General features: G+C 39.7%; 1 protein-coding gene across 1 annotated transcript in view; it reads right to left on the bottom strand.

Annotated features, from left to right (window-relative positions):
* ADD3 (adducin 3) overlaps positions 1 to 5,801 on the bottom strand; it is a 177,287-nt gene extending 171,486 nt beyond the window's left edge. The window contains exon 1 of the mRNA XM_044665565.1: positions 5,550 to 5,801. The gene's annotated coding sequence lies outside the window, so the exon portion shown is untranslated. The remainder of the gene's footprint in view (positions 1 to 5,549) is intronic.
* Between the last annotated feature and the right edge of the window lie 9,889 nt (positions 5,802 to 15,690).

Raw genomic sequence — 15,690 nt, 5'->3', positions numbered from 1 at the left:
TATAACATTCAGTTTGAATCCAAACAGTTATAATTGGTGTTATAGATAGAAAGACATAAAACAAAAATGCCTCACTTTCATATAAGATTCCACAGTTAATATTTTGTATTTATGTACTATGATGAGCACACCTATGGATATTCATGTCTTCTCTGGATTCAGACTTTAATCAAGAATTATTTTCCTATATAACACTGGAGACAATCCATTGCACTAAATTGTCCACTCAAATATGTGTCACATAGTTGCTGTAAATTAACCCAAAAACTATACTTAGTTTTATATAAACTTACAACCAAATAAAAATGACACAAAAAACAATGATATAATTCAACAATGTCAGCAGTGCTGCAGGGAAAGAGGCATTTGAATATATTATAGGTAAGACTGCAGACTGGTTCAGTTATTTTGGAGAACAACAAGGCAATATGGAATAAGGATCAAAAACTTGATCAAACTGAGAAATCTGTAGATACTCCTGGTAGAGGAACTCCTTTAACTGGTTGCATATCAAAACCAGCCTATGACTTTAGATAAGATAAAGAGTTATTTGACTAAAGCAGTGAGAAATAGAATAACTTGTTCAGGGTGAGACTGCTAGTGGGAGAGGCAGGATTTAAGTCTAGATTTTGTTGACACCTAAATTAAGCACTTCATTTACCATATCATTTGAATATGAACTAAGAATAATAAAACCATAAAAGGGGGAAAGGTACCCAACTCTGCAAAAATATTCTTATCATTCCTTTTCTATTTGTAATAGCAAAAAGTCTGAAACATCTTGTATGTTCAACATTAACTAATAATGGTATGATAAAGATATTTAGGCATATAATGCCTTTATGAAGTGATGCTAAGAACAAACACATTTTTTAAAAAATGAAAGGCAAACCAGAGGCAACTGAATTTCTGTCGGACATGGAAGTAGATACATTTTTTTCTTATTGTTAATTCAATTGGTTCTCTTCTATTGGATGCTAAGGCACTTATGCAAGATATCACTCATTTTATATTTATTGTGTTGATAATTTGACAATAAAATGTCTATACTTAGTTTATAATTGTGTTCTTGCCGGTTATCCTGTTGGGACAGCAACATATTGAAATTTGTATCATCACTAATTATTTTATGGTTTGATGGATTATTTAAATGGTTTAAGACACAAGCAACAAAATACATTGTTTTATTTTTGTGTTAAAATATAGAAAGCAGAAATGAGGAGGTAAGTAGTGTTCTGTAAAAAAAAGTTAAGAAAATGCAGTCTTTTGCTGATGAGACATTAACAACTGAAGTGTCAAACATTAAATCAATGAAGAAACAAAGTAACAACATGATATTAGAAGGTGCTTTTAAAATCTTTGATACTAGTGGGTGTGGAGCCCATTGAGTGTGGGTGTGGCATATTAATAGACTAGCTAATAGCAGTGGTTTTTAATTCGATTATCATGAAAACATTTAACAGGCTCAAAAGTAAACTCTTCCTTCTATCATTCTATCTATACACAGATTGTCACTATGAAAACATCATCTTCCAAAATCTAAAGTGAATTCATTTAATTTGAATACACAAACCACTATTGGACATTTAGCTTTATTTTTTTATGTTTTAGAAACATTTTCCATGATTATATGATTCATGTTCTTTCTTTCCCCTTCATTCCTCCTTCATCCCCCCCCCCCATAGCCAACGGGCATTTCCACTGGTTTTAACATGTATCATCAATCAAGACTCATTTCCCATTTCCATATTATTGATAGTTGCATTGGTATGGTGTTTTAGAATCTACATGGGGGGGGGGGGGCAGCTTGGTTGCTCAGTGGATTGAGAGCCAGGCCTAGAGACAGGAGGTCCTAGTTTCAAATCTGGCCTCAACCACTTCCCAGCTGTGTGACCCTGGGCAAGTCACTTGACCCCCATTGCCTACCCTTACCACTCTTCTGCCTTGGAGCCAATACACAGAATTGACTCCAAGCCAGAAGGTAAGAGTTTAAAATTTAAAAAAAAAAAAAAAAAAAAAAAAAAGAAGAAGAAGAAGAAGAAGAAGAATCTACATCCCCAATCAGGAGATTTAGCCTTAACCTTCCACTTGAGTACTGTATTTTAAAAGGCTAATGCCTGACCATAGAAACCACTTATGTATTGTAAAGGAAATCATAATTTGAGAAAGGACTGGACTAGGTGACCTGTAAGAATCTAGGTTCTAGGTAGATGACCAAGTCTTTTGCCTACCATAAAATTGCTTTCCTTTGATTTTTCGTACTCTATAGTGTCTATCAAGAGTGTTGACACAGCCTTTTTACCTCACAGGTAACACAGACATCTTCCCTTAAAAAAGATTTGCTATTGAGAGCCAGGCCTAGAGACGGGAGGTCCTAGGTTCAAATCTGACCTCAGACACTTCCCAGCTGTGTGACCCTGGGCAAGTCACTTGACCCCCATTGCCTACCCTTACCACTCTTCCACCTATAAGTCAATACACAGAAGTTAAGGGTTTAAAAAAAACAATTTGCTATCACCCATTACTATTAATTATTACCATTATTACCAAACTGCTGGTCTGATACTATTGTTTCCCAGAATTCCACAACCATTCCATATTGCTTCAACTCATTTCAATGTGATCTAATGACTTTTATCCTGCTTCTGCTAATACTACTTTTCATCTCCCCTTGGAAAGGCCCAGAGCATAGTGATCCTCTTCAGGTACCAAAAAAATGGCAGTAACAAATAGTTTTTAGAACAGTAGACTGGCTGCTTTCTGAAATCTATGTTCTATTTTTCTGTTCAGTGTTGTTTGGCTTTTTTGACTCATGAAACCATTTATGCCAGATATGAGACTTACCACAGTCAGCAAAACACAAAAGCTGGGTGGTAACCCCTTGTAATAGAACTTTAGTCAGGGACATTGTTGGATGGATGTCATAGTCTATTAGTGTCTCAAAAGGCATAATGGTTTTGATTAAATATTATATTATAATTGAATCCAGTGTCTACTGGCACCTCCCCCACATCTCATACTCTTCAGAGTTAAATTTTATAGGAACAAGTGGTAAAGTTAGCAATGAAGTAGGAAACTTACACTTTCTTCATTTTCTTTAACAAGTCACTCATTTCTATTTAAGATATACATATTATTTAGGTGTAACTAGGTGGCTCAGTGGACAGAGAGCCAGACTTCAGGATGGAAGGTCCTTGGTTCAAATCTGTCCTTAAACACTTGCTAGCTGTGTGACCCTTAGAAAATCTCTTAACCCCAATTGCCTAGTCCTTACTGAATTTCTGCCTAGAAACTTGTATCAATTCTAAGATAACATAAAGGTTTAAAAAAAAAAAGGTTTGTTTATATGTGTGTGTGTGTGTGTGTGTGTGTATATAGAGAGAATAAATGTCTCCTGTCAAAGAGTATCTTTATATATATATATGCGTATTACATCTTTCTATTAATATATTCCTAATTTATATAAAAAAACAATAAAAAGTATCCTTTAAAGCTGGCTACTTCAGTTTCTTTTTTTAACATTATCTTATCAGGAAAAAAATCTGAACCAACAACAAATTAGCTAACAGCAAACCTTAGATAGTAAAGTATAACAACATGCCAGGCTTAGAGTCAGAAAGGCCCAATTTCAAGTTCTAATGCCTCTGGGAAAGTTACTTAACCTATCAGTCTCTCAGGCAATTCTCTAAGTTAGTTTAGCAGTCAGTCTGAATTGCTAGAAGGAGTTTTCACACAGATGAAATAAGAGATCTTCCCCCTTCCATTCAAAACATACCCTTAAAAAATGTAAAAGGAAGCTTGTCAGTATGTGAGCCCTGGTGCTTTAAAAACTGACACATTTTAAGGTTTGGAAAATTATTTAAATATATTATCTCATTTCATTCTCACAATGACCTAGTAAGGTAGGCAATATAGGTGTCATTATCCTCATTTTTTTACAGATGAGAAAACTGAATTGCTCTCAGTCACAAGACTAGCAAATTTGAGGAAAGACTCAAACTCAGGTATGCCCAACTCCATGGTCCAGTGGTGTTCTATTATTCTATATCATGCTTTGCTTAGAAGTTAACACAATGAAATCTTCAGAACTTTTAATGTTTTAGAATATAGTTACTACACACGATTAAACATTCACTTGCTTTAACAAGGAAAATTGAATTTTCTATCCATTCAAAACCTTGCTACCAAGGTTTCTACTAATGCTATAAAAGTAAACTGGATCTCAAAAAAGAATAAACTGGCATGTTCCCTGGCCATCATCCCATCTCCAAGGTAGTACTCAGATTGAGTCAAGCATTTCAATAAGTTTTACTCTTCCTTATTAATCGGAATGCTACCTAAGAAGTTGGCCGAAATCGAATCATCCCTATTCGAAACTGAAAGGAGGAAATCTCACGAAATTTAAAGAGTTTCTCAATAAAAGCAGCTATTTTATAATGCTAATTTTAAATGGCTAGAGAGCAAAATAATGGTTCCATCGGAATAGCCCTAGTAGGTATACAGGTGGCCAGAGTTCCCGTTAAAGGCCTTTAATTTCATCAAAGCGGAGAAAAAGCCTGAACCCTATATCTTCAGCAATTCGATTGTAAATTAGTAGTTTTACTTACACACTTTTCAAAGGTGACCTATTTGCAGTTAAATCTCAGCACCAACAAAGCTCACCTGAGGTCATTCCTGACATTTTAATTAGGGGAGCCCAGCTTGCCCTAGTTGCCCATACCCTAGCTTTGGATTATAAACCTTTTAACTTCAAAGAGATTGCCCATACCCAGGAACACGAGCAAACCAAATTTGCTATGGACTCTTCCTTGTCACCCAGGAGAGAAAGCACAGACTAACTTTGGGCGTCTGGGAGAGAGGGCTTTTTCTCCTTTTAAATCCCTCTGTTGCAAGTTAAAAGGGAAAAGGAGTAAACGTTCTCCCTGTATTCTTTCCTTGGTTCATTTTTTCTCCGAAAAGCACTTTTTGCCTTGAATTGATCCTCTCACCTAAGAACCTCGCTCCCTCCCAATAGGAACTGGAGGGGTTCGAGTCTCCCCGCCCAGGCCTGGGAAACTAGAAAGCTTCTAGTCCCACTTCTCCCCGGAGGAAGAAGAAGTATTTGTTGCCAAAGCTGCGGATCGGATTTGGGCTATCACCCCACTGCGGGGGGCACCCGAAGTACGCACGAGCCAGCCAGGCATCCCCTTCCCGCCCCCTCCCCAGCTGCGGGCACACCCAGCTCCACCAGCGCGGGCCTCTACCCTCCCCCGTTCAGGTGCTCCCGTACTCACGCCAGAGTCCACCGACCCTCCTCTCCCCGAGATCAGCACCACCGCACCCCCCTCCCTACCGTGAGGGGTGATTTACCTGAGGCCGGGAGGGGGCAACCAATAGGAAGCCAGATCCGCGGCGCTAGATCCCGTCCATACCGCCTCCTCCCCTAGCTGGCGGCCCGACCCCCTGGCAAGGATTCCCCCCCTTTCCCCGCCACTCTTCCACCCTAGCCAACCGAGGCGTGGAAAGAGGGGCTAGGGTGCCTCCTCCTCCAGCGCTCCCCTCCGTATTACCTCGGGACGGGCAGCCGGCTTTGTGTTTCCCTCCCCGCGCCTTGGCTCCGGGCTGCTGGGGGTGCTGGGGGTACTGAGGCTGCTGGGGCTACTGAGGCTGCTGGGGCTGCTGAGGTTGCTGAGGCTGCTGAGGTTGCAGCCGCCTGATCTGCCGCCGCCGCCGCAGCACCCCAAGGGAGGGGAGGGCTGAGGAGAGAGGGGAGGGGCCGGGGAGCGAGCCCGCGAGTGCGCGATCCCTCTCCAGCAGGAAGCGGCGACACCTGGGTCGCAACCGCCGCCTCCTTCCCTCCTCCCCCTCCTCCTTCTTATGTTGGTTTGTTTCTTTAAAGCCCTCCCTTCCTCCCCTTTCGCCCCCTTTCCTAGGCGACCGTTACAGCTCACTCTGGCGGGACCAGCCTCTTCGGCTCAGCTCGCCCGCCCCCTCTCCTGACCCCGCCCCTTCTCCGTCTGGCCAGGCCCCGCCCTCTCCCTGCGAATGAGCTCCGAGGGGGGGGTGTGGGGTAAGACGGCTGAGCCCCCTCCTCTTCCCTCTTCTCCCCTCCCCCCTACAACCCCTCTTCCCAGACGTCGGGCGCGCGTCCGCGAGTTAGTCCTTGGGGCCGTGGCGGCCTCTGGGATGGGGGCGGGGACGGGAACGGGCACGAGCCTGGCCTAAGAGGCTGCGGCGGCGGTGGGCGCCCCCTCCTGTCCTCTGGGCCAGGATGCATCCTCGGCCGTCTTGTCCCCTCTGGGAGGGCCAACATTAGGGTAATCTGAATGCGGGGCTATGAAAGGCCTCCCATCCAGGCCCTCACCCCACTAGCCTGATTGCATCCCCTCCCTCTGGGCTCAGCTGCCCTCTGAGAATCCGTGCCCTGGTTCTGGCCATGAGCATGGACTCACGCAAGTGGAGGCAGTTCCTGCAGTCCTTCCCCAGGATCTGGGGATAGGGGCTTCAGGCACACACAGGAGAGCCTCGCCATTCTCAAATCTGCCATTTCTTAGCCTGATGAGGAGCATCTAGATTTATACGTCTGCCACCGAGATGCTCTCATGGAAGGAAGCAAACTGAGACAGCAGTGCCACCCTTCAAAGCATACCTAGGATCAGTCAAACTTTTAAACCTCTCAGTCGTCCCATAAAGTAATTTCAGGGGTGTGGATCTACACGTGACACTCGGCCATCCACCTCAGGCAGGGCACGTTTTCTTCATAATTCTATCCTCGTAGCAGAATTCCCATCGACGGACACCATGTCTCGCACACCCCCAGACTTGCACGTCCCTCACAAGCACATGTCTTCCACAGGCACAAATAGATGTCTCCCCACGCCCACCAAGAGGCACGCCCCTCCCTAGCTCCTTTCTGGTTGTTCATGTTCCTCCTGGGTCATCTCACCCGAACATATACTGTGCAAACTTTATTTCCCGTTTGTCTACATAGAAAATTGACAATTCACTTTCCCTCCACTCCAGCACAGCCTCCTTACTTCAATTCTGCCCTTCCTTACACTCCCCTTTATATCTCACACCATCCCCCTCATCACCTTCATCTCCTCCCTCTCAAAATGTGCTAATTAAGATGTAGTACCCTCTCCTTTCCAACATTTGAAGAGTCGAAAATGAAGCTTGTCTTGGCACAAGAAATGATTCATTTACCCTTCTCATTTCTGACTCCCCTGGACTAGAGCTGTAGGAGTTTAACTCTGCCATAATTTCCCATCTGCTTAAAACACACTGCATATATTCCATACTCCCATTATTATTTTAAATCGTCTTTAAGTGACTAGGAGTGCGGTTTGTCCTAAAATACAAAGAGCTGGAACATGCACATGACATTTTAGATCTGCAGTGATTAGAAGGGAGAAATACTGGGAGGGGCTTGAAATTTTCTTGCATTTAAAAAGCAGGAATGAAAAGCTTTGTATGCTACTGGGTGAGCCGGTTAAAAAAAATAAGAATGTCAAAAAAGTACGCCAAGTGCAGCTACAGTGTAATAATCTTCAATATACTTGTTATATTTACTAGATAAATTGATAAACCCCAAAAGGGAGACTAATTAGCATAATCCATTTTAAACATGTCTGTTGAGCAGTTTTTCCCCATTATCATCCCCCTTCACACAGTTACAAGAGAAAGGAATGAAAGATCTCCTTACCCAACCTCCGTTCAAGGCTGTTAGGTCCGCTGTGTATGTTCGAGTGTTTGTATGTCTTTCCTTCTTTAGGTGTGGATTCTGCAGTGCTGCACCGAAACACGCTGCAGCTCCAGCTCTAGTGTCGGCAGCAGCAGCAGCAGCGGCAGCAGCAGCGGCAGCAGCGGCAGCAGCAGCAACTCCTCCAATACTGTCTGTAGTAGTGTGCTACTTAGCTGAAGCTCTGCAATTACCATTGGAGTTCACTGGAGAAAGGGGGAATTCTGACTTAAAGCTATGACTATTTTTTCCCCTCTAGGATTGCTTCATAAAATGTGGAAAGGGTGGATGTGGAGATTTTTTTGGATTGAGAAAAACAAAACAGCTGTAGGAGGTCAAGGTTAAAATTAACAGTGATCGAGGCTAAGATTTAACGTGACTCAATGAAACATTGGAAACATTAGTTTTTAAAAGTTCTGCTAATTTCAAACACTGAGGAGACAGGGTGAGATAATAAGGACATATGACCTGCAACTGCTCTGTATTTTGGGCCAATAATTTTCTATAATTTCTCTGTAATGACGTAAGCATAAAATGAACCTATGTAAGATTAAGTGCTTGAATGGAGTAATAAAACTCTCATTCATGTATTTGGCAGCAATGGATATGTCCTATCAACACACATTTGTGAGCTTATTAAAACACTGAATGAAGGACAATACTAGGAAATACTGACAGTTTCAATTTCTACTCACAGTTTTTTTTACAACAAAATGACTTACAGAATTAACAATGGAAATATGCAATATCTATACAAAATAAAATTAAATAATAATTGCTGGTGAATTATATATTTTGAACAAATCTAAATATATTTTAAATTAAGCAAAGCAAAACAATTTCATGGTGGTATTTAATTTGCTTTAAGTAAAGGTGATGCTACTTTTTAGGCAGTTAATACACACAAATATATATGTTGATGTATGCAACTGCAATGTGTATGTTTTCCCCATAATGGCCTTTTAAGTCTGTATTTTGCATTTAAAATTTTGTTAACATTCCACTAAGATAGCTTTATCATTTAATTCTAATATGACTTTTAGCTCTTAGGTGAAGAGGAATGGGTTCAGGATAAGAATAGAGGATTAAGATGCAGAAATTCAGATTCTAAATCTGCTTTTACTACTATTGTACTGCTTACAATTAATAAGCAATGTGACCTTGGGTATATCATTTTTTTTGTCTTTATGGGTCCCTCATCTATAAAAAGAGGAAATTGTAATAGATTACCTTCTCTTCCAGATCCAAAAATCTATCCATTTATTATGTCCTATGGCTCTTTGAACTCTAGGCTTATATCTCACCCCACAGAAAATGCAGAAGATGCATAGGATTCACAGGAAACCCCATAAATGAATATAGGCACCCCATAAAGAAATCATAGTGGTCCACAAACACACAATATAATTTCTCTACCCTCTTTGATAGGTTTTCCTTTTTCAGAAGTGCTATGAAGTCCTTCTGATTCAATATCGTCCTGTGGTTTGGGCTCCTCTCAAAAAAGAGAGTAACTTGAGGTTGATGACAGGCTATATTCTGAGAAACCCTTTGTTTGCTCCGTATGATGCTAATCAATCCCTTTAAATTTGCAGTGACACCCTTCAGTCTGTACTCCCAATATACTTTGGATCTGTTGGACTCCCTCCTCTCATCAAACCCAAAATGCCTTAGTAATTTGTGGCAGTGAGGGGGAAGGAAAATTCAGGTTTCTGCTCTCCAGGGTCATAGCTTTCACCTTTTATTGGCTTCCTATGAAGCTCATCCAAGAGGGTGATCTACTTATCTTTTTCAAGATGCACATGCTTAAAGAAATGCCCTTCCCTCTCTTGAAGGTGAATTTCTGAACCCTTTTACTTGTGTTTTTTCTCAGCCCTAAAGACTCTTGCTATCCAAGAAATCTCCCTTCTCTAACTAGAAAACTGTATTTTGCATTTAAAATTTTGTTAACATTCCACTAAAATAGTTTTATCATTTAATTCTAATATGACTTTTAGCTCTTAGGTGAAGAGGAATGGGTTCAGGATAAGAATAGAGGATTAAGATGCAGAAATTCAGATTATCTACCTAGGAAATTCTTCTTTAATAAGAAGATAGGGTATCAAAAATGTCATGATCCACGGACTCCCCTTTAGCATCATATGAAGAAACACATGTAGGTCTATGATATTCCAACAGTGCCCAAGATGATGCCATCTCTTAAATTAGGAAAGTTCACTCTCAGGAATTCTGTTTCCATGTGCTCCTGGCTCTGAGGCAGTCATTGACGGCTTCTGGTTGGAGAATGATATCCTAGGACAGTGATGGCAAACCTTTTAGAGATGGAATGCTGGACCTCACCCCCACCCCACCCCATAGACCTAGTGCTGGGTGTGCCCTGCCCCCCCCTTTCCCCTCAAAGGGGAGGGAGGAAGCACTCCCATTGGGCTGCTGGGCAGAGGGGCAGGTAAAGTGAGGAATGTTCTAAGCAAATGTAGAGGGGAGGGGGAGGAGAGTGGCCTGAGTGTTCTGCTCCCCTCTAGCTCTGCTGTTTGTGAGCTGCCCACCTTACTCCCTGTGTATTTCCATTGGGCTGCTGGGCAGAGGGGCAAATGATGTGAAAAAATATCATCAGGCAGAGAGGGGGAAAGGAGCAATTCCACCTGAGTCCCTCTCCTTTTCTAGTAATGAACTCTGGAGTGGGGAGCACCACTGAGTGACCACAAAGAGCACTCTGCATGCCATCTTTGGCATCTGTGCTATATGTTCACCATCAGTGTCCTAGGAACTAGGACCACTCTTTGCCACTCTCATAGGATCTTTCAATTAGAAAGGCAAAATTGAGGAAGAAACAAAAAAAAATGAACTGAACACACTCTTCAATTCATTTTTAGAGTTGAGCACAAAGGATGATTCCTTCCAATAGAATCTGTTGTCCAAAGATCATCCTGAGATTAGCCTCAGTCATTATATCCTTTCCTCTAGTAAGCTGCAAGAGACAGCTCCAAACCAAGCAATTTTTCTCTGTGGTGACAGACCTAATCATGAAGACCAAATTAGGAATTATCTTTTGTCCTCCTAACAAAGTTCTAATAAACATATCTAGACTTTCTTCAAATACGCAAAAATGGTAGGGATAACAGAAGTGGAAGGAATTAAAAAGAGGTGGCAAGAATATACAGAACTATACAAGAAAGTTCTTAATAATACCTATAAAGGTGATGTGTGGTTACTGATCTAGAGTTAGATATCCCAGAGAATGAAGTCAAGTGGGCCTTAGTAAGCATTGCTAACAATAAGGTTAATGAAGGTGATGGAATCCCAGATGACCTTTTTAAAAGCCTAAAAGAGAATACTGTTAAAGTGTTGTTCTCAATATGCCAGCTAAATTGGAAAATTCAATAGTGACTACTGGATTAAAAAAGATCAGTTTACATCCCAACCCTAAAGGGCAATACCAAAGAAAGTTCAAATTACTGAACAGTTGCCTCCATTTCACACACCAGCAAGGTTATACTTAAGATTCTGCAACGTAGGCTTCAGCAGTATGTGAATTGAGAATTAGTAGAATTGCAGGCTGGTTTTTGAAGAGGCAGAAGAACTAAAGACCAAATTGCCAACATTTACTGTATTATGGAGAACGCAAGGAAATACCAGAAAAACAGCGCTTTTGTTTTTTTGACTATGTTAAAGCCTTTAACCATATTGATAACAGAAAGTGTGGCAAATTCTCAAAGAGATGAAAATACCAAATCATCTTACTTGTCTCTTGAAGAACTTGTATGCTGGCCAAGAAGGAAAAGTTAGAACTGAACATGAAATATTTGGTTGGTTTAAGATTGGAAAAGAAGTATGACAAAGCTATATATTGTCACCTTATATATTTAACTTCTACATTGAATACATCATACAAAATGTCAGAATGAATGGATCAAAAGCCAGAATTAAGGTTTCCAGGAGAAATATCAACAATTTCAAATATGCAGATGATAACACTGATAGCAGAAAGTAAAGAAGAATTAAGAAGTCTCTTCATGAAAGTGAAAGAGGAGAATATAAAAATTGATTTGAAGCTTAATACAAAAAAAAAACTCTTAATATCTTAGCAACTGAACCCATAACTTCTAAACAAATAGAGGGAGAGGAAACAGAAGCAATGTGAGATTTTATATTCTTGGGCTCAAAGATCACTGTAGACAGAGACTGCAGGCATGAAGTTATTTGTTCCCTAAAAGAAAACTATGGCAAATCTGAATAGCATACTAAAAAACAGAGATATCACCTTGCCAACAAAGGTCTGTATAGTTAAACCCATGGTTTTTCTAATAGCTAAAAATAGCTATGAGAATTGGACTATAAGAAAAGCTGGACACCCCAGAATCTATGCTTTCACATTGTGGTACCTTAGAAGACTTTTGAGAGCTCTTGGACAGCAGGGAGATCAAATCAGTTAATATTTAAAGAAATTAATTGATACTTTCCACTAGAAGGTCAAATACTGAAGCTGAAGCTGAATACTTTACCCACATAATGAGAAGACAGGACTCATTGGAAAAGACCCTGGTGCTGGGAAATAGTGAAAGCAAAAGAAAAAGAGGATGGTAGAGGTTGAAATGGATAGATAGTGTCATGGAAGTAATAAACATAAGCTTGCCAGACTTCAGGAGATAGTGGAGGATAGAAGGATTTGATGTGGTATGATTCATGGGGTCATGAAGAGTCTGAAAAGACTGAAAGACTGAGCTACTAGGAAGGAGGTTGGGGAATCAAAGGTTTTGTATCCTCTACAGAAGATAAACTACAGAGAATAAAAAAAAAATCTTTTAAGCTCATCAGATTGATAGGGAACTCCTTTATATTATGGTTCTAAAAGATGTAACTATTTAGGCGTATCTAGCTTAAGACTTTTGGTGGCCTATACACTGCTAGTGGAGTTATGAATCCGTCCAACCATTCTGGAAGGCAATTTGGAATTATATGCAAAGGGCCTTAAAAGAATACCTATTGGGGGCAGCTGGGTAGCTCAGTGGATTGAGAGCCAGGCCTAGAGACAAGAGGTCCTAGGTTCAAATCCGACCTCAGACACTTCCCAGCTGTGTGACCCTGGGCAAGTCACTTGACCCCCATTGCCTACCCTTATCTCTCTTCCACCTATAAGTCAATACACAGAAGTTAAGGGTTTAAAAAAAAAAAAAGAATACCTATCCTCTGATCCAGCCATACCACTGCTGTATTTGTACCCCAAAGAGATAATAGGGAAAAAACTTGTACAAAAATATTTATAGCTGCGTTCTTTGTGGTGGCAAAAAATTGGAAAATGAGGGGGTGTCCATTGATTGGGGAATGGCTGAACAAATTGTGATATCTGTTGGTGATGGAATACTACTTTGCTGAAAAGAATGATGAACTGGAGGAATTCTATGTGACCTGGAATGACCTCCAGGAATTGATGCAGAGTGAAAGGAGCAGAACCAGGAGAATGTTGTACACAGAGACTGATACACTGTGGTACAATGGAATGTAATGGATTTCTCTACTAGCAGCAATGCAATGATCCAGGACAATTCTTAGGGAGTTATGAGAAAGAACGCTATCTACATCCAGAGAAAGAACTGTGGGAGCAGAAACTCAGAAGAAAAACATATCAGGGAGTTTGATGAGGATGTGATTAGGGTTTTGTTATTAAAAGATTGCTCTACTGCAAATATGAATAATATGGAAATAGGTTTTGGACAATGATACAAGGAAAACCCAGTGAAACTGCTTGTCAGCTCCAGGAGGGGGAAAAGAAGGGGGGTGGGGGTGGGGAATCATGAATCATGTAACCATGGGTCAAAAAAAAATCTTAATAAACAAATAAATAAGACTTTTGGTGGCATTCATCCTCCAATACCCATCTCCTCTATTCTATTTGTCCAAGCACATATATACACACATGATGTTTCAATCCCTTTTATCTGTACTGGGGAACTCACCATTTATAGGTTAATCCCTTCATTAAATATGGAATCATTTTCTTAAGCAGATAATTGCTTCCCTAATTTAACTACTATATAGTTTGGTATTTTGTTGCATAAGATATCCTTAAGTCAGAGTTCATCTTTTTTTATATGAATACTAATCTAATATACATAACTATAATATTGAATATTAATAACTGAAGCATGTTTAAAGATGTAGCAAAAAGCTTACACTCACTTCACATTTAGAAAAAAAGGCTTACATTGGGAAAAGTACATAAACTAAATTAGTTTACTCTCAGGATTTATTCAAGTTGTAGGGTAGGATAGGAGGGAAGGTTTTGTATGGAGGAGAGATTTTTTAAAAAATCGAAACATGAAAATTTCGTGCTTTTTAAAAAGTAGCACCATGGACAACTTTGCAGCTCTCTTCTGGATATTTGGTTTAGATATACACACCACCCAGGTCTTAACTGTCTTGAATTTAAATTTTAAGACTCTAAACTCTTTGTCTAGTCAATTGGTTTCAGTTAAATCCTCATGGTAGTATTTCCTTTTGTTTAAATATTCAGACATGCCTGCCATAAGAAAGAGTTAATTTGGGAGTCATTTAAGGGTAAACATAGAAGAAACTCAATTTTGGCCTTTATAGCTACTTCTTGGAAAGCTGGAAGCTTTGGATTAGTTATGAACATTTTCCTTTAAGCTATGATTCTCCTCAAGTTGTATTCTTCATGAGGAAACTGACATTGGTCTAAACCAGTGATGACAATCCTGAGCCACAGGTACCTAAGACGGCACGCAGAGCACTCTCTGTGAACACCCAGCTGCCCTCCCCCTCCACTACAGTTTGTTACTCGAAAGGCAGAGGGACTCAGGTAGAGCTGCTCCCTTCCCCCTCTCCACCATGTCTAAACTGTTCTAAACCATTAGTCTTCAAATTTTGAGAAAACTTGTTTAAAATAGTATAATATAAAATATATAATATAAAATAGTATAATATAAAATATATAATATAAAAATATGTTTTATATTACACCCAACAAGATATCTTTTGTACCTGGCAGGACAATTTATTATTCTAATGTAAAGTTCCTCACATAGGGAAAGGACCAAATTAAATTATTTTCTTAGTTCCTTTTATGTGATTCTATTTATTTATTTTTCATCCATGTATTGTGTTTTTTTCTAACTCACTTCCTATATGAAACCTGATACATAAAGAACTGATGAATATATGGATGGTTCTGCTCCAAAAGATAAACAAATGAGTTTCTTACGTCTAGGCCAGTGATTCAATCTAATATCTTTGTATTCTCCATTGCATCTAGCACAACACATTGCAAATTATAGATGTTTGATATTCCTGAATGAATGAAAGTATCTTTATCTAAAATATGTAGGAGATGGAGGCAGAGCTTTTAAGGGTTGTGTTTTGCTTGAAATATAGAAATGTCCAGATTAACCTTGATTCTACATCTCCATTTAATAGTGTAGACCTGTCCTAAGGAAAGTGAATCTGGTATTTGATATTTGAATTGCATGCATAAATAACCATGCTACTTCAGAAGCCAAACTATAAGGAATGACTAAAATTCAGTATTTTTGACTAAGAAACTTGTATTTATTCTCAAGACTCTAGAGAACTATTGCTTTTTTTTTTTTTAAACTGCCCTGCTGGTGACTTTTTACTTGCTTTTATCTTCCTGATGGGCTTTATAACCACCTTGCAGAGTGCTTTTACCTAGAGATATTTCAATATAATTTTATTAAACAGATTGTTTTGAATAATTACTCTCTGCATAGTTCATTGTATTAGACACAGAGTTGTGACTGGGACACCTGTTTTGTCTACTATAAACAATTGTTGTGAGAGTCAAGTAATATTGTGAAAATAAGTACTTCGAAGAATTAAATGTACCAAAGAAATAAATGTAAGGTATTAGTTTTTATTTTTTGTAGGTGTATTGTCCATGTTCCAGTCTTTAATATGCAATTGGATAGTCAATCCAGAGAGATAGTCCTTTAGAATCT

This window comes from Gracilinanus agilis, chromosome 2 (assembly GCF_016433145.1).
Source record: "Gracilinanus agilis isolate LMUSP501 chromosome 2, AgileGrace, whole genome shotgun sequence".
Taxonomy (NCBI): domain Eukaryota; kingdom Metazoa; phylum Chordata; class Mammalia; order Didelphimorphia; family Didelphidae; genus Gracilinanus; species Gracilinanus agilis.
Note: the sequence above shows the minus strand (reverse complement) of the source record. Positions and strands in the feature narration are given on the sequence as shown.